Raw genomic sequence first — 26,048 nt, 5'->3', positions numbered from 1 at the left:
CTTTAGCTGTGTCCATACTACCCCGCATGGGGGCGACACCATCAACCCATCAGCCGTGACTTAATTCAACATAAGTCCCAAATTAATATCTTCTGGGCTGAATAGGACATGGAGAGATATTTTATTTGGCCTGCACTGGATTTTCACATTTTTAAATTCATGTTTTTGCATTTAGTAATTGTAAGGTCTTACAGAATGCTGATTGCTGGCTTCTGAAAAAAAACCCAAAAAACTGGAAGACTGGACCACGCTTGGCTCCTGTCTCCGAGCGGCAGCCGTGGGCTGGAGCTGGGCACGGTCAGTCTTCACTCATTATTATCTAAACAGTCTGGGTTCCCGCGTGTCTGGTATTTTCCTGGACCCTGAAGGTATTCCAATGTGCAGCTGGGCAGCCATGAGAGGAGGGAGAAAGCTCTGCCTTTCTTCCAGTCACTGGTGTTGAACTAATTGGCTACTTTACTAAATTCCTGCTGCCATCGGTGTAGCTAATTGCCTGTCAGCTTGGTTCCAAATAAACTGATCAGCACCCTGGACAAGACTGAAAGGAGTTCCATGAAAGTCGTCAGTCTTCCCTTCTCTTCCACAATCTTTTGCATTGGTTTGCTTCTCCCCATTCTGAAAGGTCCATCGAAAGTGTTCCTTCTCCTCTCTCAAATTTTTTTCTCCTCCATTTTTTATTTTCATCCTAAATACCGTCCATCTAGATTCAAGGACTGTCAATATTTTAGCACCTTTATTCTCTCTCTCTCTCCCTCTCTCACACACATTTTTTGCTGATAATGAGCCACTTGAAAGTAAACTGAGGACCTCAGGACACAGGCTGCTTCACCTCTTTATCCTTAAGCAGGTGTCTCCTAGAAATAATGATGCATAATCGTAACACACGGTATTACTGTCACCTTTTATCAAAGTAATTTTAACCTGATAATGTCTTCTAATGCTCAGTCCGTGTTCAAATTTCCCCTAATGTGTCAAGAATCTTTTAGAGGGTTAAGAAAGTCTTAAACCTGTCTCCTACCCTGTCCCTCCTCAGTGTTGTCTTCCTGAAGTTATAATCTACCGTCCTGAGAAGTGGGCGTATGTTACAAAGTTCTCCGAAACAGCCCCAGGCCCGCCCCTCCTGGGGTGACTCGATACCCCAGAATTCCAGGTACTAGTTCTGAGTAGCAGATTACTGCAAAGCTTGGCTGCTTCCGGAAAAACTATTTTGCCATGCTCACGGGTTCTGGGGGCCAGAGTGTGGACAAGGTGCCCTGCGGGTTCTTTTTCTCTGCTCCGTGACGCCCGGGGCCTCTGGGAGACTTCAAGGCTGGGAGCCGGGTTGTCTGAAGTCTTGTTCGCTCTTAAGTCTGGTGTCCGGGCTGGAAACACTCGGAGACGTGGACGGCTGCCTGAATGCCCGCGCCTGGCTTCCCCACAGCACGGCAGCCTTACGTCAGCTGCTTTCTTACCCAGAGGCTCAAGGCGCCAAACATGAGCGTTTCAGTGAGTTTCCCCTTGTGAAACCCGGTGTCACTTCCACGGTACAATCAGAAGCCCAGCTGAATCCAAAGGGAAAGAGGCGATTCCACCTCGTATTGGAGCGGCAAGGACGTTGTGGCCGATGACCACGTGGCAGGCAGGTGCAGCCAAGACCACGTCGGGGAGATGAAGTCTGCCGTAACTTGTACAGTGTAGCTAATTACGCCCTGAAGCTTTGCTCATCAAATTGCCACATGTCCTATTTTCCATTCTGTTTCTACCTTTTCAGGAAAGATTATGTTTCTTATTCCTCTGAAGAAATGAAGTCATCTTTCCACAGGTTCCCCTTCCCTCCCATTTCGGCTCCCCCTGAAAGCTCCTTCAAGTTCTGAATAGGCAAGCCTTCAGTGGTTTTTTTCCACCTCCATCCTCTTCCATTTAACTGGTGACGAGTCTCAGGTGTGCATCCAGTCTGTGGCACCCCAGTGTGACTGTACCCCCCTCCCCCGGCCACTGCTAACCCCCAGCTCTGATTCAGCCATGTGCATTCGTATAAACACCCGGTAGACAGTCTCCCCGCAGTGGGTCCACGGACTCCACCTCCTCTTGCCTCCGCTCCCCCTTTCTTGCAAGGCTCTCCCCTTGATAACTGGGAACCGCGGGACTTCCCACCACCATGGGAGTCGATTTGGCGTGAGCCGTCAGACCGTTTTCCTGACCGCTTAATAGGTTTCAAGACTTTGGAAGTAAACACATTAGCGAACTACAACCATCATCTGGGCAAGTGCGTCTCCCACTGGTGATCAGTAAACAACTTCCATACGTTCCTTTTCTAAAGCGTTCGTGTTCTGGAAGAGACAGCAGAGGCGAAATTAAAGGCAGCGGAGTCACAGACACGAGTAACCCGGACAGGAAGCTGCTGCGTTTCCCTTAACTGAGCATGTGGCTGCCGTCTGCGCCCCGTCTGTCTGGCAGGACTTCAGCTCATTGATTTCATGGCGTCCCCTGGTCCTGCCATTGACTTGTATGTGCTGTAGACTTTTAACCAAAAATTCCACTGTGATCACACACTTGGAGGGAGGAGTTTGTGGAGTACCTGGTGTTGCTTTGTCCAAACAAGTGAAATTTCAAAGTAACCCTCCGAAAATGGCCAGGGAAACTAGAAGGGGAGGGTTTCCTGGTCACAACTTTGAAATTGCTCAATGATTGGTAACCAGGGAACACGCGAAAAAGGCGCAGCCTCGATGGGAGACGTGAAATAATTGTTTCAGGAGTTCTCTCAAAACAATGAGAGATTTGGCAAAAACACAATGAGAAGAATAATCTGTCTTCTGTGTCCTGAATGTGACAAAAGAACAAAAGTAGCTGGAGACGCTGCTAATGAAACAAAAGTGGGATTAACCTGAACAGAAACAAGACGCATCAAGGGTGAGAGTGAAATTTATTTGTTCGAAGTTAAACATGTTTTTATTTGTGCGTTGTCTTCAGTGTTTTGGGAGGAAAGGGAACCTCTAGCCAGAGCTGGAATATTCCAGTAACTAGAAGCTGTTCGGTCAGCTAAACTCTGGTGTGTGCTGCCGTCCTGGGGGGGGGGGGGTCTCACGCCTGCCATTTTTATTAGAATATTTACAGGTAAGATTTCCCACATGACTTCCAGCTAAGTTTGGACAGCCACCTGCCTCCCCTCAAAGGAAATACATGTAAATTGAGCTTCTATCTTTAAATTGCCTTTCTCTTCAGAGCGTGGTTTCTTTAAAACTACAAAGGAAGAAGAAATAGAAAAAAGAATGAGACAAGATTTTTTTTCTCTTGGTCTCTGCCACCCTCCTTCTCCAGCCCAGACTCTTTGGAACCCCTCCCAGCCACCCTCAAACTCTTAAACGCAATTCCCAGGAAATTCTTCGTGATTGAAATTCTTCATTCTGCCTTCTGGGAACGCAACTTAGAAACGACCCTGGTTTCCTTTCCTTAATAGTGGAAGATCCAGTTCTGACACCAATTACAACGTGTGGGTTTCTCCCCATTGCCGAGCAGTCCTCTGACATCAGCTGCGTGTCGGCCGATTCAGCCCCGTTCTGACACCGTCTACCAGGAGACAGCGTCAGGCCCCACAGGCCGAGGGCTCAGTCCTGCGAGGCCTCAGAGGACAGCTGCAAGTCCAGGTGTCACCTGTGCTCCTCGCCTGCTGGTTACAGGTTAGAGGTCCCCTCCTCCTCCTCCTTGGGCTGGGCTGAGTTGCTAGAGCAGCTCACAGGACTCAGAGAAACCTTTCTACTTACTAGATTGAAAAGGTGTTGCTCAGGAGCAGCAGATGGGAGAGACGCCCGGGGCCAGGCAGGGGGAGGTGGCCCTCTTCCTGAATCTCCACCAGGTGTCACCAGCCTGGAAGCTCTGCAAAGCCCCCTGGGGATTCTTTTTTGGGATTTCATTACAGATGCATGACAGATTAAATCATTGACCATCGTGACGGATTCAGCCTCCAGCTGCTCTTCCCTTCCTGGAGGCCAGGGGGTGGGACCGAAAGTTCCAACCCTCTAGTCACAGGGGGTTCTACTGGCAACCAGCCCCCAGCCTTCTGAGCTTTCAAAAAGTCACTCCATTAACATAACAAAAGACACCTCTCCTGCTCTCAGCACAGGAATTCCTAGCGTTCCGGAGGTCTGCGCCGGGAACGGGGACGAAGACAAAGAGGGTCTGATGGAATGCGCCGGGCAAATCAGCCACCCCCGGCGAGGGGCTGTCCTTGAATCTAGAGCCAAATGTTTACCTTCCTTGGGGGATCTTGCCCCATCTCACACAAAGCTCGTGGGTCCGCTGGGAGGAGGTTTCTGGGCCTCTCTGCCCTGGCCAAGCACGATTCCTGGACGCCCCCTTTCATTTCTAGCGCGGTTTCGCCTCGTCTGCCCTTGCTGCTTCCCACCCCTTCTGCAGCAGATTCTGGCCAAGAGGGGCTTGAAAGTAAGGTGCTGTTTGGAGTCAAATGGCCGAGAGGAACATCTCACCCACTTCACACGCCCCTAGAAAAACACGGTTCTGCAAATTCCGGGCTATTCACCGAGGGCGGGTGGGGCGGGGCGAGGGGCGGGGGCTGGGTGGGGCGGGGGCGAGGGGCGGGGCGGGGCGGGGCGTGGCGTGGGGCGGGGCGGGGTTGGAGAGGGGCGTGGCGTGGGGCGGGTGGGGCGGGGCGAGGGGCGGGGGCTGGGTGGGGCGGGGGCGAGGGGCGGGACGGGGCGTGGCGTGGGGCGTGGCGGGGCGTGGGGCGTGGCGGGGCGGGGCGAGGGGCGGGGGCTGGGTGGGGCGGGGGCGAGGGGCGTGGCGTGGCGTGGCGTGGGGCGGGGCGGGGTTGGAGAGGGGCGTGGCGTGGGGCGGGGCGGGGCGGGGCGAGGGGCGGGGCGGAGAGGAAAGTGATGCTCCCGTTTGTTCTCTTCTTCCCCCGATGCGTTCCTCCCTCCTCCTGTTTTGATTCCCGGCCATTTCTCTTCTTAAATCGGCTGAGCTGGAAGGAAATTACAGGGACTGCTGTTTTGCACCACAAAAGCAGAACCTCTCCACCGAGCAAAACGACCGGCGCCGAGAGCGAAGGGGCACTGCCGCGGGCGGGGCTGCTGGTGACCGGCAAGCCCCCAGCGGGGAGCGGCCCGCGCCGGGGCAGCTGTGCGCCTTTCTAATTTCCCACCTCGTGTCCAGGCCTGACCTCAATTCCAGCTCACCTGGGAAGATGAATGGGCTCCCTCCCCCTCGGCTGATGGCTCGGCCCCACCTTCGTGGCCGTAATAGATCATTCTAGATCCAGAGGCCCAGGAACACAGGAGGGCCGGCCTGTCGGGCAGCCCCGTTCCTTAATGGCGCAGGGACTAAGCCAGTTCAGCTCGGCGGGTGTCCTCCAAGCCTCGTGACATAAATGTACGTCCAGCCACAAAGCGGTGCTTTTTGCTAATGGAGGGATTCGCTCAAGAGGGGAAAGAAAAAAATGTGAACATTGCAGCCCGGTAGGACGGTGCAGCCTGCCCAGGTGACTTCTCTGGATGTCCGCGGGGTGGGAACCGGTGTGCAATTATTTTCCGGTCCAACCCCTCATGGAGCTGCCGGTGGCTTGGTGGGAAGGACCGCGCCAGCAAGAGCCTTTGTGCCATGGGCTTCAGGGTGGGAGCCTCTTAAAAGAGCTCAAGGTTCATCAAAACAGCAAAAGGAGGGTGATTGCAAACTCAGTAATCCAGCTTGTCCGTCTGGGTCTTCATTCAGGAAATCCTTTTAAGAAATGTCTTCTGAGCTCCAGATACTATTCTAGGAGTCGGGGTTCCGCAGTGGGCGCGGACTGCCTTCTCATGGAGGTTATCCCGACCCCGTTTCCAGAAGACGGGAAATCGGAGCCGGGCAGACAGAAACCAATAGGTGTGCGTTACTGCGACTTTTGTTCCCTCCCTCTGTATCTCTCCGTCTCTTTGTCTCTCTCCATCTCTCTCTGTATCTCTCTGTCTCTCTCCATCTCTCTGTATCTCTGACTTTATCTCCGACACCATCTCTGTCTCCATCTCTCTGATACTCTGATCACGTGATACTTTGAACAGTGGAAGCGGTTACATACTTCATCTGGAAAAACCAATTGGACTTTTAACCATGGACCCTGGAAAACACTCGTCTCAGGCAAAAAGACAGCCCTGTGTTCATGGTGTTCCTTTTTCCTTTCATTGCCTTTTCTTACAGCTACACAAACTATAGAAGCCACTGAATCATATTCAACCCCTGTCCTTCCAACTGGTAAAGCTATTGAACACATCCATGTCTCGCCTACGGTTGACCTGCTGTGGGGCACTCGCCTAATGGTCACTGGTCACACTGGCATGTTTCCTGGGTTGCGTGGACAGCCCGCGTTCGCCCACCAGCATTCTAGTGCTTTTGGTAACAGCTCTCTCCCAAAGGCTGGCCTTGCTACCCCTGGGAGCTGTGGCTGTCCTGGCTCCCCAGCTGGCCTTCTCCGACGCTAGTCCAGCAGGGACACCGGGACACCTGGTTTCGGCCAGGTCAGGCTGGACCTCTAGGCTCCCCACTCAGCCTTTGCTGGCAGTGGGGACGACGAGGCCTTTGCGCTGTGTGGCTGGAGCAGCGTGGTAACCGTCTAAAGGAGCTCTGTCTTGTGAGCTGCCACTTCCTTGTTCCTTTGCTTAAAGAGAGCAGACTTTCTGGGGGTCCTTTGGTTTGCCCCCACTGGTGTTTCTGGCTGCCGACTTCTTTCGTCCCATGCAACCTGGAACACCTGAGACGCGAAGAACACCCAAGGAGCTGACCGTGCTGTTGCTCCCTGGGTCTCGAGGCCCCTGTGAAACCCGCCTTCTCTTGACCGTTCAGAGTCTCCCTGTGTCTGTTATGGGCAGAACGGCCATGGAACTTCGCTGTGCTTAGAAGGGCTGGGAGCAGGCTCACCTCATCCATCTTCTCAGAATCAGGAGTCTAGATTTCCACCCCTCCAATTCTGGCATTTTTTTTTAATTGAAATTATAGTTGATTTACAATGTTGTGTTTGTTTCTGATGAAGGGCATATATGTATATATATGTTCTTTTTCATTATCGGTTATTACAAGATATTGAATACAGTTCCCTGTGCTATAGTGTAGGGTCTTTATATCTATTTTATGTACAGTAGTTAGTATCTGCTAATCCCAGACTCCTAATTTATCCCTCCCACCCACCACCCCCCAGATTTCTAATGGTCAGAAAATACGAGGTGAGATGAACAATAATCTCTCATGTTCCCCCACGTCCTCGACCCCCTGAACTCAAAGCAGCTTATACTATTATTATGTTATTTTTTCTTCCCTGCTGTCTTTTGACTCACCTCGTATAGTTTAGGGAAAACAAAATGCATGATCTATACTTGCCTTATGGACTGTCAACCACTAGGCTCCTTTCCCAGACCTTCAGTCTAAATCTCTCCTCCCAAGTCACCCGCCTATGGGATGCTGCTATCTCCTACTCTCATCTCGTCTAGTGTGCCACTGATGGTGTTGGAATCAGAACACCACAGGTACGAAACGGAGGTCTCTGCCCTCTCCCAGGTCGCAGATGAGCTGCCAGTCCCGCCAGCCGCTCCTGCAGAAGTTGGAAAGTCTGCAAACTTCCAAAACTGCTGCCGTGGTGTTTCCGATGCTTGTAAATACGGCAGAAGGCCTCCAGCTATAGAATTTGTTGGAAGCCTTTTTATTTAGCGAGATTTATTTTAAAAGCCAAACGTGTTTCTTTGTTGTGCACTTCTGTTTGCTTCTTTAAGAAACTTCGGAAACTAGCCGCACCGAGGTGGGGAGGAGGCCTAAACCACGTCTGTGTGGCTGGACCAAACCCTGGGAAAGTGATGGACTGAGGTGCCCTTCTCGTTCCTTTCTGGGTTTAGAAAATGCATGAAATTGATGCATGACAGTTGCATTAACAGGGGTCCTAGAAGGAAACAGAAGGCACGTGAAACAGGTACTGAGGAGGCCCGGATGGATCGGATCAAGAGAAAGCAACAAGTACACGGGATGGTGTGGTGCTCTGGGACCACCGACACTGGGGGGGCTACTGCCGTCCCTACGCCTTCAGGGACAAGGGAAGGAAGCGGTGCCAGAACCCGCACTGTGTGGCTTTAGAGAGGGCCACCTGATAGGAACCGTGCTCTTTGGCAGAGGAAACAGATACACACGGTGACCAGCAGGGAGGGAGCTGTGGGCACAGATCCCTGCATTCAGTCCCCCCTCAACCCTCTGGCCAAAACCAACAGGAAGCCAGAGGCCAAGGGAATCCACTGAAACAATTCGAAAGGGTACAGAGCCAGGCAGAGAAGCGTGGAGGGTGGGCCTGGAGGGGCAAAGAGAAGACGCCCAGCACAGCGTCCGAAGAGGGGCAGCAGCAGCAGCGAATGCCATGAGCCCCTGGACGTCCCTCAGGCTCCTACATGGTGGTGTCCAGCTCCAGGCCTCTGGGCAAGGTGCCCAGCGCTGCGCGCACCCCAGTGTAAACAGAAGGGCCACTCGTCCGCTAGTGTCCATTTTTCCTGATCGTAAAAGTGACCTATGTCCATTGTTTTAAAAGGCACACGATATAAACCCAATATAAAGATGAAAACCCCTCCAGTTCCACTACTTGGGTTCAGGGAGCGCATATTTTTATAGATTTTCTGGCAGTGAGGTGCTCGGTGCTTACTTGTGTCTCTGTTGGGTGATTGCCACATTCAGGATTTTAAGTCCACCTTTCTGTGACTTGGGGTAAATCTCTCTATTTGTTGGTGGGGTTTGGGGGTGGGGAGAGGAATGCTCACCTCTGTCTCTGTCTGCTTCATCTGCCTACAGACGAAAAGATGCCTCCAGCTCAAACCTTTGCGTTTCTCCTTAAATGATGCAAGTGTCTTCCCCTCCTCCCAGCCGTCCCACCTTAGGTGCTTTTAATTTCTCTCCACTGCGCATTGCTTGAAGCGTACCTTCTGGAATCTTCCATGTATTCTGTTGTTACTGGATGTATCCCCGCATCTCTGCCTACAACAGCAAAGAGCAGAGAGAAGACAGCATTGGCCGAGGCTTCACTGGGGGCCAGTTCGTATGAACTTCAACAACTCATCAGTCCCTCGTTCCTCTGACTGTGTCTTTTTTTTTTTTCTGATAAAGGCAATTCCTTTTTATTTTGAACCACACCTGTGACTTCATCATTTTCTCTTACCCCCTCCCTTTCCCATATTCCCATAGAGAGGGCCCCCAGGGGTTCGATCTGATGAAGACAAAGGTCAGTTTCGCTTGTGGATTCCAGGGAGGGCCTCTCTTCATGAAACGTCGACTCTTCGCAAGAGAGTAGAGTGGGAAGCCTCTGTGTCTTTGACCCATGAATCCGGAAGATCAGTCTCCCCTGATCCAGAGCGATCTTTCAGAAACAGAGGGGCCCCGCCAGGAAGTCAGCACTGCATTTACGTCCGTCAGAGACCGCGGCCGGCTCTGTCTTCACACTCGGTCTGAGAATTGCCCTCCCCCCACCTCGCCCACCAGAACCACCGCGCTCCAAGCCGCCTTCGTCTCCCCTCGTGAATTTTTTCACAGCCTCCACGTGGTCTCGCTGTGTTCACTCCTTTCCACAGCAGCCTGTGTGATGCAGTTAAGACGCAACACGGCTCGGGGGGTCCTCCCCCAAAAAGCCTCCCAGTGGCTCCGCATCTGGTGACGCATGACCCCCCAGACCTCGGGTGCGAGGTCCTGCGTCGTCCCACTGACCTTGTCCCCTGGAACCCCTCTCGCTCACTCCGGGCAAACCGCCCTCCTTGCTGTTCCCGGGAAACGTCTCCACCAAGGGCGATTCCGCCGCCCAGGACACTTCGCGGGGTCGGGAGGTGCTCAGGCCCGGCGGGGGGAGACGCTGTTGGGGGGCAGCGGGCAGGAGCGCCGCTCAGCACCCACAGCGCTCAGGACGGGCTTCCCGTAACAGCGCCGAGTCTGAGGAAGCCTGCGTCTAGCTGAAGACCTGCTCCCTCACATGTCCGTGCTTGTCCTCTGCACCAGCTTAAACTTTCTGCCGGAGTGTTGTCTTCTCCGTGAGCCCTCCCCTGGCGCTCTCATCTCAAGTCCCAGTTCTTCACCGTCATCCCGACGCACCGCGCCCCCTTTCCAGTATATTTTTCTATACCGCGTGATCCCCTGCTCACAAACCCTGGCATCTTCTTATTACTACCATTCCTATCCTGTTAGGAGATAAGCTGCACGGGGTGGCAGTTTCATCCATTTTGTGCCCTGCCTCCCCCACCTCCCACCCCGTGCGGACAGCGCCCAGGGAACACAGCAGGCACTCAATACATATTTCTTGGATGGATAAAATAAAATTGCAAATCGAGTGGTTTGGCACCTCTCCCTCCACTTCTGACGTCTAGAATAAAATCTGAGCTCCACTTTTATCTGCCCCCAAAGGCTCATTAAGCAGTACTCTCAAACAAAATCAAGAAGAACGCCTTCCACAGACGAATCCTGCCGCACAGCATGGAGCGAACAGGACAAAACCGTGGGGGCTGCTTTTAGAGGACATTTTCTGTGTGTGTTCTCGTGGTATTTCTTCAGAAAACAGAACAAAATGGCAAAGGCAGAGTGCCCGTTTGTGAAGGCTACTTAACTGGACCTTTCCTGTGTTCCCAGGACCCTGGCTGGCTCTGCAAGTTCTTCTTAAAGAGCTCAGAACAGACCTACCTTTAACATTCTCAGTGGCGGCCCTCGGTTATTTTATAGACAAGAAGGGTTAATATTTTCTGTCACTGAACGCTTGAAGATTGCATCTCCTTGAGGGCACTCAACTCCCACGCTTCTGTTCAATCAGCACAACATCCTAGCCACTCATCTTTAGAGAGTGTGTGATAATCTGTTAGTGATACTGTCTTTTTTCTGTTCTCTTTTCTTCCAATTTCTAGAAAAATGCATGCAAGTTACATCCCAAGGATGCTGGAATTCCATTTATACCTGGCGCATCCATTATGGGCATAATCTATATTTCAAGGAAAGTAATTTATTGTTCCTCTGAAGGAAGTTCAATATTTGAAATCGGTTATCTCACAATGAATAAAATAAAAGTCTGAAGCCCATTTAAACTTTCCATTAGCTGCAGCCCAGCCAAGGCAATTAAGAAGCTTCTTTCAGATTAAGGTTGGACTTGCAGTAATTGAATGGATTTGATTCCGAGCCTCCGCCGCTGTGACGTTGCCCTAACGTTCAGCTTCCCATACCGGGGCTGTGGATCCAGCACGTTTCCCCGTGAGTCAGTGCGGGGCAGGCTGGTGCCCAAGAGAAGCTCCCAATTTGAGCATCTCATTCAGACAAGGAGTAACAGGAAGGGCTCGGCTTCCTTGATATTTGGTAAAAAATCACAGCGGGAATAAAAACTGGTGAACGCTGGCTTTGCCGTCAATGGTGTCGCCACCTTGGCTGTGACGGGAGGGTCCCCACTGGCACTGGTGCTTGGTTCGGGACTGAGCGCGCTTGGACCCACCTGGACACAGGAGACCAGGGAGGGCAATGATGCTGTGTGCTTTGTGTGCCTGAAAGGCTGACCAGCATTACTGAGACTGGGTGGTGATCGCAAAATGGGTTTCTTTCATTGTGTTTAAAAAATGTTGTGACCCCCCCGTTACTCTGGACACCTTGAATCTGCATGCTTAATTGCAGCACAGCAACATGAATTCACTTTTTTGCAATGATCCCTGCACCTCCCATGCTGTCCTGGGGTTGATTCTGCCCACAGGACCCACCCTCTTGGCATCGAATGATCCCAGTGACAGCTCACTTCATCCTCCTTGACGCCACGTGGAGCCATGGTCTCCTTTACTGCCACTGCTGGGATGAAACGGCCAGTGGGCTGCCCTCCGTGCCTGATGAAGGGGACTGGAAGATGTCCTTCGGGGGGAACCCAGCTCTGAGCTGTTTCACCCTTGTTGGCTGAGTTGCATCAAGTCACTCGTGTGCTTGACTGCTTGTGACATGACACAGGTGTACGTGCCCTCTGACCTCTGAGCAAGCTACCTGTGGCAGAAGAAATGGGTCTGACTGACAGTGACATCCTGCCATAAGCACCCAACCCAACTGTCCCCAGTATTGCTTAGAGGGGACCCATGTATCTTTCCACCTGCTGCAAAACCTCTGCCAAGGGCACCCATAACCCACAGGAGTGGATGCCATGCTTAATTTCGAGTTGCCCAGAATCAAAGTGTGAAAGATACTTTGCCTTTTGAAAAAGTTTAGAAAGTTGGTGAAAACGTGGTGGGTGCTTTGCTCTTGTAACATGACCAGTTTCTGGTTGGAGACACAGGGGCCACACTGGCTGTCCCACTACTGAATGTGTGCCCAAGATGCCAGCTGACCTGGCTCAGCCACTTAGTTTTTTTTAATTGAAGTGAAGTGACAATGTTTCAATTTCTCATGTACAGCACAGTGTCCCAGTCATGCACATACGTACATATGTTCGTTTTCATATTCTTTTCCATTAGAATTTATTATAAGGTATTGAACATAGTCCCCTGTGCTATATAGAAGAATTTTTTTAAATCTATTTTTATATATAGTGGCTAACATTTGCAAATCTCAGATTCCCAGATTTATCCCCTCCCAACCACTTCCCCCCATAACCATACGATTGTTTACTATGCCTGCGAGTCTGTTTCTGTTTTGTAGATGAGTTCATTAGTGTCTTCTTATTTTCTTTTTTTTCAGATTCCACATATCAGTGAAATGGCATTTTTCTTTCTGGCTTACTTCACTTAGAAGGACGATCTCCAGGTCCATTGATGTTGCTGCAAATGGCATTATTTTATTCTTTTTTCTGGCTGAGTAGTATTCCATTGTATAACTATACCACAATTTCTTTATCCAGCCATCTGTTGATGGACATTTAGGTTGTTTCCATGGCTTGGCTGTTGTAAATAGTGCTGCTGTGAACATTGGGGTCTGCGTATTTTTTCGCATTAGAGTTCCCTCGGGATGTATACCCAGAAGTGGGGTTGCTGGGTCATACGGTAAGTCTATTTTTAGTTACTTGAGGAATCTCCATACTGTTCTCCACAGTGGCTGCACCAATTTACATTCCCACCAGCAGTGTGGGGGGTTCCCTTTTCTCCACACCCTCTCTGGCATTTAATTCCACTAGCGGATTTACAAGGAGAAGTATTTCCACAGTGTGATATAATCATGTCACATGGACTCAAAGGCACATAGCTCCTGCTTCAGGGCAGGGACGCCCTGCTTTTTCTTTCATGGTACAGTGAGTAAGAAAGCTCTTTGGAAGCCATCTTCCCAAAGGGAAGCCCCTTTGAGGGACCGCCCATAGTCATGAAGGGAAAATGGTCTCAAACAATCGAGGACCCCCATGCTGGATGAATGACACGCTGGGGGAAGGCTGTCCTGCTGTCCCCGCAGAGCTGGCCCGGCGAGCCCAGTCTTCAGAGCTGAGTCTCTGAGTCAACAACTTGGAGCGGGGCGTGGGCCGGGCTGGCATCTCTCACCACGTCGGTGTTTCTGCCGTCCTCTCCGGACGCCCTCCCCCTGCTCTCTGCGCTCTGCCCGCTCCGTGTCCCCTCTGGGCTTTTAGGGGACAGTCACAGTATCACATTATGTCCTCACCTCCCCCTCCTCTGCCAGCAGCCAGCCTGGCGCTGCGGGGCTCCGGGGACCACGCCGAGCTGCTGAGCCTCCCCGCCCACCGCTCCGCGGGCGCCTGGGGCCGGGGGGCCGGGCCACCTGCGCGGGGCACGCTTCTCGCGCAGCAGAGGAGCCAGGGCAGGCCGCTGCCATCCGGCCCCGCTTTCCTCGGGGGAGGGGGACACAGGCCCTGTCCCCCGCAGCCAGCGGGCACGTTCTGCTTGCTGCCCGGGGTCGGTCTGTTTTCTGCCAAGGGAAATAAGGCTGAGCATTTCTTCTAGGTGTTTGTTAAACGTGACATTTTATTCCTCTACTTTGCACCAGCACCTCAGATTTGCAGAAATAACAAATGTTTTTGAGCTATTTTCTTGCAACTTTTGTCTCTAACACTCCTTCTCTTCCCAGCTTCTATTTCCTCCTCCAATTTTTTTTTCCTTTCTCCTCGTGGCAGACAAGGAGCTTGTCCCGTGGCCCCCGCCTCCCACCTCCTGACAGTCACACCTTGTGTGACCTCCTCCCTGGGCGCGTGTGTTGGGGCGGGGGTGGGGAGATGGCAGCTTGCTACTAACCAACAGCAGGGGGCTGAGTGACATGTTTATATGACATGATATTGTGACACTCATCCTGCGAGGATGCTTTTGTGGGCTGGATGAAACAAGTGGCCATGCTGGGACCGCACAAAGCCAAGAACCGCGGGCAGCCAGAGGGCACCTCTGTCGACACCCAGAGGGTGCCTGGAAACAGACCCTTCCCTGCCGGGCACTCAGATGAGACCGCATCCCCCAGCACACACCATGACACCTTGATTCCATTCTCAGAGGACTCAGCCCAGCCTTGCCCACGCTCCTCCCTCCCAGAAACTGGGAGACCATGAGAGCGTGTTGTTTCAAGGTGCTCAGTTCATGGCACCTGGTTACAAAGCGATTGATAAACCCACTTTGCTTCTGGCAACAGGAAAATCGGCAGCCCCGGAGACGCTTTCTTGTGACTTTATATTATGCGTGACATTTCTCTGCTGCCCTGGGCCTGTCACCTCCCTGGGCACTCCCCGTTCCCCATCGAACTGGTGTCTCCCCGTCCTGAAGGGCTGAAATAATGGCCAGATACTGATGTGGTCTCCTCCCGTCAGGGATGAATATACGAGCCTCCTTCCTGCTGACGCTGCGTTCCTCCTGAATAATCGGTTTCAGTTGAAATCGCTCGGTAATTTGTAGGCCACCTTCACTTTAAAGAGTGTTTCAAGCAGCTGCTGTCATCTGTGAAATAAGTTTGGTTTTTATAAATGAACTGTATTATAAATCAATGGGCCCAGCTCTTAAGTACACCGGGGTAATTTATGGATGTTATGTAAGGGAGCACAATCTTCTCTCAAGCTATGATTAAACACGATTCCACCTGTGACTAGAAGGCCCGTCCTTCAGACAGCTCTGTGCACGCGCGATCCCGCCGCACCTGGGGCTCAGTTGCCCCTTTCCACCGCTCAGAGCAGCACCAGTCATAACCACACCGGGATTTTTTCTGCACTTGTATTGCTTCAGCTCGCGGAGGTCACGGGCGTGCAGAGATTGAATTTCTCAAGTCTGTTCCCCGAATGTCTAAGTTATACGAAGTGTGACCAAAACTCCTTCCTGCGGAGAAGACCCTAGTGTCACCGCTTCAGATCAGAGCAGAAGCTTGACATTTGGAGCCAGACATTTCCCTTTTGTCCTCCGGAGTCTCCTCCATGGCTGCATGCCTCAGGAGACTCAATTTCAGAAATGGCATCGGTAGTTTAGTCGTCCGATGGTTGGCGTTGGCAGGAGACAGAGCAGAGTTTGGGGTAAGTGTCCCCTGGCTCTTTCCCGGCAGGGTCATCAGTGGTTCGCTGGATCCTCTCACCTCCTGTAGGGAAGCGTCCCTGTCCCTGCAGGACCTGAGGCAGCCTCGTGCTTTCCTGTTTTGGTTTGGTTTGGTTTTTTGGTGCCTGTAATCTTGCCTCCACCTTTGTCAATGGTCCCTTTACCAACCTCCCCATCCTCCCCTTCGGAGCACCATCTACGCACGGCTGGCCCTCCCCCCCAAGCAGAAAGTCAGCTCTATGTTCAGTGTCTCAGGACATGATGGAGAAGAGATCAGAAATCGCCTAGGACACATGAAAAGATACTCAACATCACTAATTATCAGAGAAATGCAAGTCAAAACTACAATGACGTAGCCAATTACACCGGTCAGAATGGCTGTCATTAAAAAGTCCACAAAAGATAAATGGCGGAGAGAGTGTGGAGAGCAGGGGACCCTCCCACACAGCTGGTGGGAATGTAGTTTGGTGCAGCCACCATGGAGGACAGTATGGAGATTCCTTAAAAAGCTGAAAATAGACTTACCCTATGATCCAGCGATCCCACTCCTGGGCATGTATCCGGAGAAAACTCTAACTCAAAAGAATACATGCACCTCAATGTTCATAGCAGCGCTATTTACAACAGCCAAGACATGGAAACAGCCTAAGTGCCATCAATGGATAAAGATGATATGGGGTGTGTGTGTGTGTGTGTGTGTGTGTATGTGTATGTGTAATACTACTCAGCCATAAAAAGAATGAAATTGTGCCATTTGCAGCAACAGAGATGGACCTAGAGATGATGCTATAAAATGAAGTAAGTCAAACAGGAGAAAGACAAATATCATGTGATATCACTTATATGTGGAATCTAAAAAAAAGGATACAAATGAACTTATTTACAAAACAGAAACAGACTCAGACATAGGAAATGAACTCTGGTTACCAAGGAGGGAAAAGGTTGAAGGGGAGGGATAAACTAGACATTTGGGGTTTCCTAGGTCATTTTTTTAACCTAGGAAACCCCTTGGACATGCTCCAGAATTAATACCTCGGGGTGAAGAGAGAACTGGGGGGTCAGTACGATCCAATTCAGAAGCAGGAGGGTCACAGAGGGGCTTCTCCACAGGCGAAGGGCCATCGGGCTCTCCTGGCCTTCATGTGGAGGTGTCGAGACCCCAGAGAAGGAAGGCACAAGGTGAGGAAGGTGGCGCCTCGGTGGACCACAGGAAGGCTCCTGGACAGCCAGCCACGTGCCAAGGGCAGACTGGGAGGGAAACGCTCGCCAACTCAGCAGTCACCTCAGAGGCAAACTTCACAGGCACAAGAAAGGGACGACCTGCCTGGCCCTGCACCCCACCACGTGCCACCCACAAGGAACCTGGACGCCATGTCGGACGTGGGGGAGACTCCCTCGCGGTGAGGACAGAGAGCGTGTATTAACTGTGTATTGTGCACCGGACATCCAGTGCCTTCCATGTTTAAGTAGCTTGCTCTCCCTAAAGCTACGGGGACTTTACAGATGGGGGAACTGAGGCCCTGAAAGGTCAAGGTCACTTGGCTGGTTAGTGACAGAGCCAGGCTTCAAACCCAGGCAGTCTGGCTTCCAAGTCTTAACTCTATTCTACCAACTCTCATGGAGATGGGAATGAGAGATCCTTACCAGATGGATAAACCCAGCGGAACACCGAGAAAGCTGTTTCTCTTGCACAGTGGTTTTCAGGGCTGCCCACAGTCAGGGCTGCCTAGGGACGCTCCAGGACACCCCCTCCCACCCCCGCTGAGCTGTCCGTGGCATTCAGACCGTGGACTCCGGGGTCCACAGAGGGAAAAGCTGAAGCTAGAGATTGGCTAATATTTTAGAAAGCTGGGGAATCCAAAGCTGAAAGGGACGTTACAAAGTCACTCCCGCCAGCCCCCTGCCTTTCCACAGGGTTGACCAGTCCTCAGCTTCCTTGAAGATGGCCAGGTGGCAGACTCTAGAACCTCGTCCCAGAATTCGATTCCTTTAAATCTTGCTAAACGGGTTTCTCATCACCAGCTGAGCTTGAACGCCCTGCCCTGTCCCTGCATCCCAGTCTCTGTCCATCAGGACGAGCCCCGTGTTTCCTCCTAGCACTCATCGCGCTGAAACTACCTGGTCGGGGCGTCACCCTGCGGGGGGACCGCCTGTCCCTGTCTCGAGCAAGGAAGTTCCGGGAGAGCAGGGGCCGCGTCCGTCTTGTTCTCTGCTCCATTCCCAACACCCAGAGCAGGGCTGGCCGATGGCAGGAAGGCCACCAAAATCTGCTGAATGAGTGAGTCATCCTGATGGTTCAGAGACCCACAGGCTCTTACAGTTGGAAAGAATTTTAAACGTCTCCCAGTCCAATCTTTCACCCAACCCATGGCTCCAAAGTGCCACCTACCACAGAATCACGTCCGTGGATGTTGCTCTGACTTATTTAAGATCCTTGAAGAAACACCGTTCTTTTGTGGACAAAGAAACAGCTGCCGTCCTGTCACGCACGTGGAACGAAGCTTCTTTGTGACACGTGGCTTGGAGTCTCAGTGCGCACCGCTTGCAGACGCAGCTTTACAGTCACGGCTAAGGTGGGCGAGTGGCTAACATCCCGCAGATATTAGGTCATTTGATTCCAAAAGTCGGCTTCTGCTAATAAAATGCTGTGCTTTGCTCAGACCGTCTTCACAGCTTCTAAGTACCCATCGACTGCCTCTAATGGACAAACCCAGTGTTCTCAGATCACATTTCAGTTTCGAAAACTGCCACTTGAGAAAATGGTCATAAAAAGATAAAAGGGTTGTTAGTAGCATGTGTTGGTGAGTATGCCGGAAACAGTTATCTTTTCGTACTACTGGTGGGAGCAGAAATTGGAATTTTAAAAGCATACACCAATTCCACATCTCAGAAGTTTCTGCCGGAGAAACCCTCCCCTCTGCACGCAAGGATGTTCATCTCAGCTTAGGTCAACAGGGGAAAACTGGGAACAAAACGTCTATTAGTAAAAAAGTGTAGTTTGATATTAGGTTGTACGCCAGGAATTGACACACTATAACTGACGGTACTTCAATTTAAAAAAAGAAGAATAAAACAAAACAGACAGGAATTCATGATTATTCCTGGGGAAGAAGGAAAAGGATCTGGGTCTGAGAGGAAAGTCGCTGACAACTTCAGTGTTATCCCTGAATTTCAGCATCAGACAAGGAGCATCTCTGTACATATTCCCGGTGTGGTTAAAATTTAATGTGAAAACTCTGCTGTTATAAATCAGGAAGCCAAATGTAAGTGTGTGGTGGGGGGAGAAACTGGCAACGCCAGCTCAAGACGTCACACTTCTGTTCTGACTTTGTACGTGAGGCTCAGACTTTCCCCCCCAAACACAAGAGATGGCCAAGGGTTTGCTGGAAACTGTTCCGTCAACACAGGCTGCTAATGCCTGTCGTTGCAGACAGTACCCCCTGCACTCTGGGGCTGAATGCACTCGGGTTCCCTGTGAGCGTAGCCTCCGGGCGCGTAGGAGCTGAAAGCTGATGAGGCGCAGAGGTGGCAGGAGGGAGCAGTGGAGAAGGCGGTCACCTGGCCTGTCCCGTGCCCTCGGGGGATGAAGCGATGCTTGGTTTCACTGTCAGCGTCTCTCCCCTAATTCTGGAAACAAGTTCCTTCTGGGACCTGCTGAACCATACGGTTCCCAGCAAAGTGGTCACCTTTTTGCACGGCCTTCCCTGCCAGCCTCCACAGTGGATCAGTCCCTGGAGGCAAGTAAGCCCAGCTGAAGCGCACCAGAGAAGGATGCTTAGAACAGAACTGGGAAACCGAGCTGGATGCCTGATGGTAGTGGAAACGCTCCCCATAAAACCTGGGGGCGCCCAGTAGCCATACTTCTCCCTGGACAAAGAATCCAGGTCCCAGGTGAGACAGAATAAAATTAATTTGCCTAAAGAGGGACGAAGCAGGGAAGAAAGATTGGAAAGACTCTGCCTTTCTTCCTCATGCCCTTCCTGCTCTTCAGTTATCCCCGCCCCCTTCCCTGGATGCCACGAGCCGATCCGCTCCCCGTCTTGTGGAAAGGAGTCCTGACGAGTGGAAGGGCCCCCACAAGCCCCAAGGCAGGAGCGTGGCTGAGGAGCATTCGTGCTGTAACAAGACCACTGCGCGTGACAGCTTCTCCTGCCACTGGAACCCGAGCCGCTGCAAAGCAGTCCCTGGTGCATCTGAGAATTCCAGCGTTTTTGGTGAGAAAGGGCCTAAGAGAAGCCAGCTGACTGCTTTAACACACTCAAGGTTACCGCGCCCGCACCGAACCCACCACCATGACTTCATCTTCATGAAATATGTACTGGATTATGCATCACTCTCAGGGAGAGAGAGGAGTGGCTCTGTGCCTGCCATCCGGTCCCCGAGTGACAGAATGTCCCAGGAGGGCACTGCCCCAGTGACGGCCTCAGCAGTGGCCACAGCCCTGGGGACTCACGGCCCTGCCACCCGCACGGGGCGCCTCCACCACGTTCTGCTTCGCAGCTTTAATCGAAATCAGCTCTTCCAGGGAGGACCTGGCTGTGTGGACACGCGTGATTCCTCACAGCCAGGCTCCAAAGACGTCAGAAAGCTCATTTGTGATGTTCTGGAACCTTCCAGAGACCCACACATGCCTGTGTGCCACTTCTCAGAGCATTTATCAGCAGAGAAGCCAGGCACACACAGACGCAGAGACAGGCGGGACAGTGGATTATCCTCAAGGCCATTTCACCCAAGCTCTGAAAAGATGCCTGAAAAATTTCTCCTGTTTCATTATAAAGAAGGCTTCCCGGTGACCAAATACGTTTACCTCCACAGTTAACACAACTCGCCCCAGAGCAGGACTGAAAAATCCTCCTATTCCTCACTGCCTCGTCTTCTCTTTCTCTGGTGCAGGGTGGTAATGAACTGTGCACACGCTGGATTCAGACAGACCTGGATTTGGTGTCGGCTGACTTTCCTGCTAGCTTATGCCTCAATTTCCTCATATGGAGATAAGACATATTGATTAGAAACACATTAATTGCTAGTAATTTATACAAGTCAGGAGTTGTGTGTTTTTTTCCACGACAGAGAAGTCCTGATGTATCAGTTCGGTGGCTCAGTCATGTCCATGTGCCTCGATGCCCCTAATCTTTACCTCATGGTCATAGCATGGCTGCTGCAGCTCTCACCATCAAACCACTGTTCAAGGCAGGAATAGATGGCAGATGGTGGTTGCTGTGCTGCTCTTTTCCTTTCCCTTCCTCCCCAATGTGTTACTTTTTACAAGAAAACACAAGCTGTACTAGACTTGCCTCCACCCTACCCTACTCTCTAAACTTCCATTCACACGTGTTATGGGTCAGTATCCTGTTATAAGTCCTCCCTTGCTATAGGAAAAAGGATATTTCATTTTCTACCCTTAGTTGAAGGCAGTAGGGGCAGGGGAATTTGGAAATGGATTTGCGAAGATTAAATAAGTAATAAACGTGGAGTACTTAGGTGTGCAAAAGTTATTGACAATCCTTTTTTTGTATTGTCCTAGCAAAGTAATCGGTTTACACTGGATATTACAGAAATGCCGCTAGTCATTTTAACAGAAATTCATAATATTTTATGGTGTGTATATACACACACACACACACACACCCCCAAATATATATATTTTTTTAATAGAATCGTAGCACTTTTTATCTGGCCCAGGTCTCAATATCGTGTTAGCTTAATGCTTCCTTGATGAAATCTCGATGGACTTCTTCATGTCTCAAGTAACTTGTGTCCAAAAATTATTACTTTTGGTGGGAGGAAGGGAGTCTCTTTTTATCCCTTTTTTAAAGTTTGAATAAAGGTTATTGTTTATTTCTCCATTACCGAGTAATATAATGCCAGGAATGTAGTAAGTGCTTAATGAACGTTGTTGCTAACTCTTCACAACCAGCCTGATAAGGTTTTCCCCGTATTTGAAAACAGTTCCTTCACAGAGAACCTGGAAGCACAGAAAACCTCCTGGAGGCGGTGTTGGCCGGCTGCCGCGTCCCCTCGGCCAGCATGCGGGCAGGTGGTCACATCTGCTGCAGGGCAGTCTGGGACACGCCGTCTAGCCGTGTGCCCGCTGTTCCGGAAAAGAGAGGCCGAGCTGGCCGGGGCCGCCGCGAGGAGGAGGCCTGCGGGAGGGTGAGGTTAGTGCTCGCAAGGGCACACCGTGCTGCTCCAATGAGAAGGGCTGAGACGGGGGCAGGTGTCCGCTCTGTGGCGGAGCAGGGCCTGCCCCCCGGCCACCACGGGCAGAGCCACGTCTGCGCAGCAGCTGGGCATACGTGTCCTCTTGCAGCTCATCACCCGCGGCACTGCGGGTGGCGCTGCTCCCTGGGTGGCTGGTGCAGACAGAGGCCCCGTGAGGTACCCGGGATGCTCTTACTAAACTCCTTTTCTGCTTCGGTCAGCCAGACTTCCTTGCTGTTGGTGGGAACTCCAAAGCCTCGTAAACCCCGCTAAGGAAGCTCAGACGTTCCCGGCACGCACAGAATGGGGCGCTTACGTGACACGACGGGCGTGTTGAGTCACTTGACCGTGGCCATCACTTCACAATGTCTTCCCAAACATCACACCATCCCACCTAAACACATACAGTTTTACTTGTCAGTTGTGCCTCAGTTGCCTGCCACAGGTGCTGAGCTGCTCTGCTCGCAGTTGACGCAACCTTTGGTGCTGAGTGGATGGTGAAGGAATCCGTGCGCCCTGAGCATCAGGGACGCAGCCAAGCACCATGTGAATGACACAGAGCTCCGATGACCCAAGCGTGAGCGAGGACCACGCCTGGCACGCAGTGTCCCTTCCTTTGTGAAGCAGGAGCTGGATGCTGGATGCGGTTACAACAGAGCTCAGGGCAGGATGTGGAAGCCGTGTTTTCCCGACGGGCGCTGTTTGCTTTCACCCCCTGCCTTACGTTTATGCGCTGCTCTCTGCCTCCCACGAACAGAGTCCCCGCCCGCCGTCTGGCTTGGGTGTGGTTTTCCCCAAGTTGGTAAATAAAGGAAGCGCGACGTGGAAGTACCACGCACGTGTTTGGCACGTACTTGCACAGACATGTGCGATCGGTCTGGTTGAATCGGCTCCCATCTGGCCTAAATATAGAGACATCGATTTCACTCCAGATGGTGCCGGGGCTTCAGCTGATTGCTCTCTTTTATATAATAAGCCCGGAACGCATGGCGCCTGGGGACGGAGCCCTGGATGTGAACATCTGGGCAGAGCGCAAGGTGCCCTGTGAGTGGACTTGGAAGGTCCCCTTGGAAGGGTTCAGTGAATCTTCACGGCGACAGATGCTCTGGCCGCTGAATGAATGATCGGGCCAGGCCCTGTGCACAGGGCACCGAGGCGGTGATTCAGGGACGCCCCTTCTCGTTCACGGAAGGGGAGCAGTGAGCCTCAGGGGCTAGGCGGTCATGGCTGGGTGGATGTGATGATGTAGGATGCTCAGTTGTCGGGGACTCAGAGACTCCTCGGCGATGCTTGGGAATGCTGGACCACTGTGCTCCGAAAACAGGAAGCACGGGAGGGAAACTGGCCATCAGCCAAGGAAGCCAAGTCAGGACGCTCAGGGGCAGGACACCGGGGACCCTGAGAGGCAGAACGTAACCCATTTTCATGGGGCCAGTTCAGGCAAAAGATGTGGAAGTCCACCTCCTCACTCATTCCTGCTTTCCAGTAGAACGGGATTAATCAGGAAGGATGCGTCAGTGAGTTATAAGTGGATTACGAACAGTTCCAACATCAGTTATTAGAAATTACAGGCCAAGATATGCAATTATGGATGCTTTAATACGCATGGTGGAGTCAGTCAAAACCCAACAGGAAACGAAACAGATAATGAGGAAGCCAAAGAGACGTTAATTTGAGATCACCAAACAAAACATTAAATTAGCGATGGAAAACCACGGCCAAGTTAAGTTCAGGCAGCAGACTTACTGGTAGGAGCACCCTCGCCCCTAGAAGGACAGACACTCTGCATCCTCTTTCACTTACCGTCTGCAAGCACCCTTTATGCACTGAAATATCGGTCCTTTGTTCTATGCGATTACGTCCCCCAGCGGTCATTTGCCTTGTTAAGTGTGTGTGTATTTCAGTGTATGTCTGTGTGTCTTGACATTCAGAAAAAGCTAGCTTTTATTCCATTTGCCGTCTTAGTACTTTTTCTTTGGTGATTTCTGTCTTTGGCATCTTGTTCAGAAAGCCCTTCCCTACCGAATATCTATGTATTAAATCCACCTACATTTTATTGCAACCTCTTATAATATTCATTTCTATTCCTGAAACATAATTGCCTACCGGAGGAAGGGTTGCCAGAAATGTTTTGGGAGATGTCAAACTACACTAAGAGTTTAATGGCTTTTTTATTTATAGAAATTGAGACTGCGAAGTAATGAGGGCTGATATCTAAATGAATGTATCAGAAATAAACGTTGTTGCCAAACAATGGATGTCCCTTTCAGAACAGTCATCTTGGGCCCCTATTTAATTTCAGTGCTCACTTCGGCAGCACATTTGCTAAAATTGGAACAGAGAAGATTAGCCTGGCCCCTGCGGAGGATGACACGCAGATTTGTGAAGTGTTCCCTGTTTTAATGTGTACCTCCGAGTCACTGCGCTGCACACCAGACGTTAATGCAACATTGTAAATCGACTGTACGTCAGTAAAAACATTTAAAGAATTCCAGTGATACTTTCAATGACAAAAATGAAATAAAAATGTAACAACTCTTTTTTTTTTTGAATGATGCTCAAAAACAGTCACTCCGTGAACCCATCACTTGAAAGTTACACCTTAATTCTCCCTTTGAAGGTTACCCCCTAAGCCTCGCCCGACTTGCCTGAGTCATGTTGGATTTAATTAATATCCCAAATCTCTCCTGTCAGTTTTTGAATCGAGCCAATGTTTGTTTGTTTGTTTTAATCTGTGTCAAAATTACTAGTGAAATTCAACCCTATTATGTAAGAGAGACCCTCCCTGCGCACGCTGAATAATGACCCCTGAAGATTACGATGTCCACATGCCAACCCCCAGCACTTGTGGACATTATCTGATGTGGACAAAGGGACTTTGCAAAGATGACTGAATTAGGGATTGTGGGACGAAGAGACTTTGCTGGGTTATCTAAACGCATCTGCAGTGTAACCGCAAGTTCCTTGGCAGGGGGAGGCAGAGGGAGGCTGACTGCAGAGGTAGGAGATGTGATCCTGGAAGCAAGAGACGGGAGTAACTCAGGGAAGGGGCCACCAGGCACAGCGTGCAGGCAACCTCCAGGGACTGGAAGAGGCTGGGAGTGGGTTCTCCCCCAGAACCTTCAGAATGAACCAGCCCTGCTGACGCCCGTTGACACCAGAGAAACAGATTTCAAACGTCTGACCTCCAGAACCATGGGAATGCGTCTGTGGTGTTTTCAGCCACTGTCTTTGTGGCCGTTGGTTACAGCCGTCACAGCAAACTAACACACAAACTTAATAAATTTTGCTGTGATTCCAGTGAGAATCTGCACTGAAAATCCACTCTAAAATCAGCAAATTTTACTTAACTTTTTTTTAGAGGAGGTACTAGGGATTGAATCCAGGATCTTGTGCATGCTGAGCACATGCTCTCCCACTTGAGCTGTACCCTCCCCTTTAAAATTGGCAAATTTTGAAATTGCTGAGTTTGAGAAGTTAAGAGGCCCTCTCAGGGTCCACTTGATGTAAACCTGTAAAATAGAAGCAATGTGCCCTCTTTCTTTCGGGCGAGACAAGGATGTTTTCATATCGCCCCTTTAAGCTTGCTTTCTTTGGCTAGAAGAAAACTTGATCTGACGTAATCTTTCTCACTGAGGTGTTAGGGAAGTAACACGTTCAATAAGTTGTCAGCTCAGAGAATTTTCATTTTAATAAAGGGCTAAAGAAGGAGGCTGCCCTTTACCCGAAGGAGGCCTTTGTGATGGTGGACTCAAACGTCCGCTTGGGAGCTGCGTGTGACGCAGGGGCTGCTCAGGCGTCCTCAAAAGGTGCGAGAGAGGCGAGCAGACCCATTAGAAAGGCCCCTGTCATGGTGAGATGCTGTTCTCAGGTCCTGGAGACGTCTTACAGAGGGTGGCATTTGATCAAAGAGTAGAAGAGGGTGAGAAAGGGTTTCAGAGCGAGGGGACCAAATGCAGGGAGGCCGGTGTGTGCAGGACAGTGAGGAAGGGGGCCAGCAGGAGAGGTGCGACCAAGACGATGGGGTCAGGTTCTGCCGGGCTGTGCGGAACACTGGGGGGGACCTGGACTTCATGCAGCGCAAGATGGAAGCCACTGGGGCCTTTTGAGCAGAGGAGGTACAGAGTCAGGCTTCTCCAGAGAAACAGACCGCTCTCTCTATAAAATACATCGTATATAGAATACATGTGGAACACGTGTGTCACAGGCAGAATGTGTGATTTATGGTATACGTTCTACACACGATGTATTTTCTGCATATGATACATGTATTCTATATGTATGATGTAATCTGCATACGACATGTGCTCCACATGTGGTATATTTTCTACACATGGTGCATATGTTCTCTGTATGACACACATACATTCTACACATGATATATAATCGATATATATTTTCTGCCTATGATAGATACACATTTATATG

General features: G+C 51.0%; 1 pseudogene; it reads left to right on the top strand.

Annotated features, from left to right (window-relative positions):
• Positions 1-23,921: 23,921 nt before the first annotated feature.
• Positions 23,922-24,022, top strand: LOC116276628 (U6 spliceosomal RNA; annotated as a pseudogene).
• Positions 24,023-26,048: the final 2,026 nt, after the last annotated feature.

Source organism: Vicugna pacos, chromosome 32 (assembly GCF_048564905.1).
Source record: "Vicugna pacos chromosome 32, VicPac4, whole genome shotgun sequence".
Lineage (NCBI taxonomy): Eukaryota > Metazoa > Chordata > Mammalia > Artiodactyla > Camelidae > Vicugna > Vicugna pacos.
This window is presented reverse-complemented; position numbering and strand designations above follow the sequence as displayed.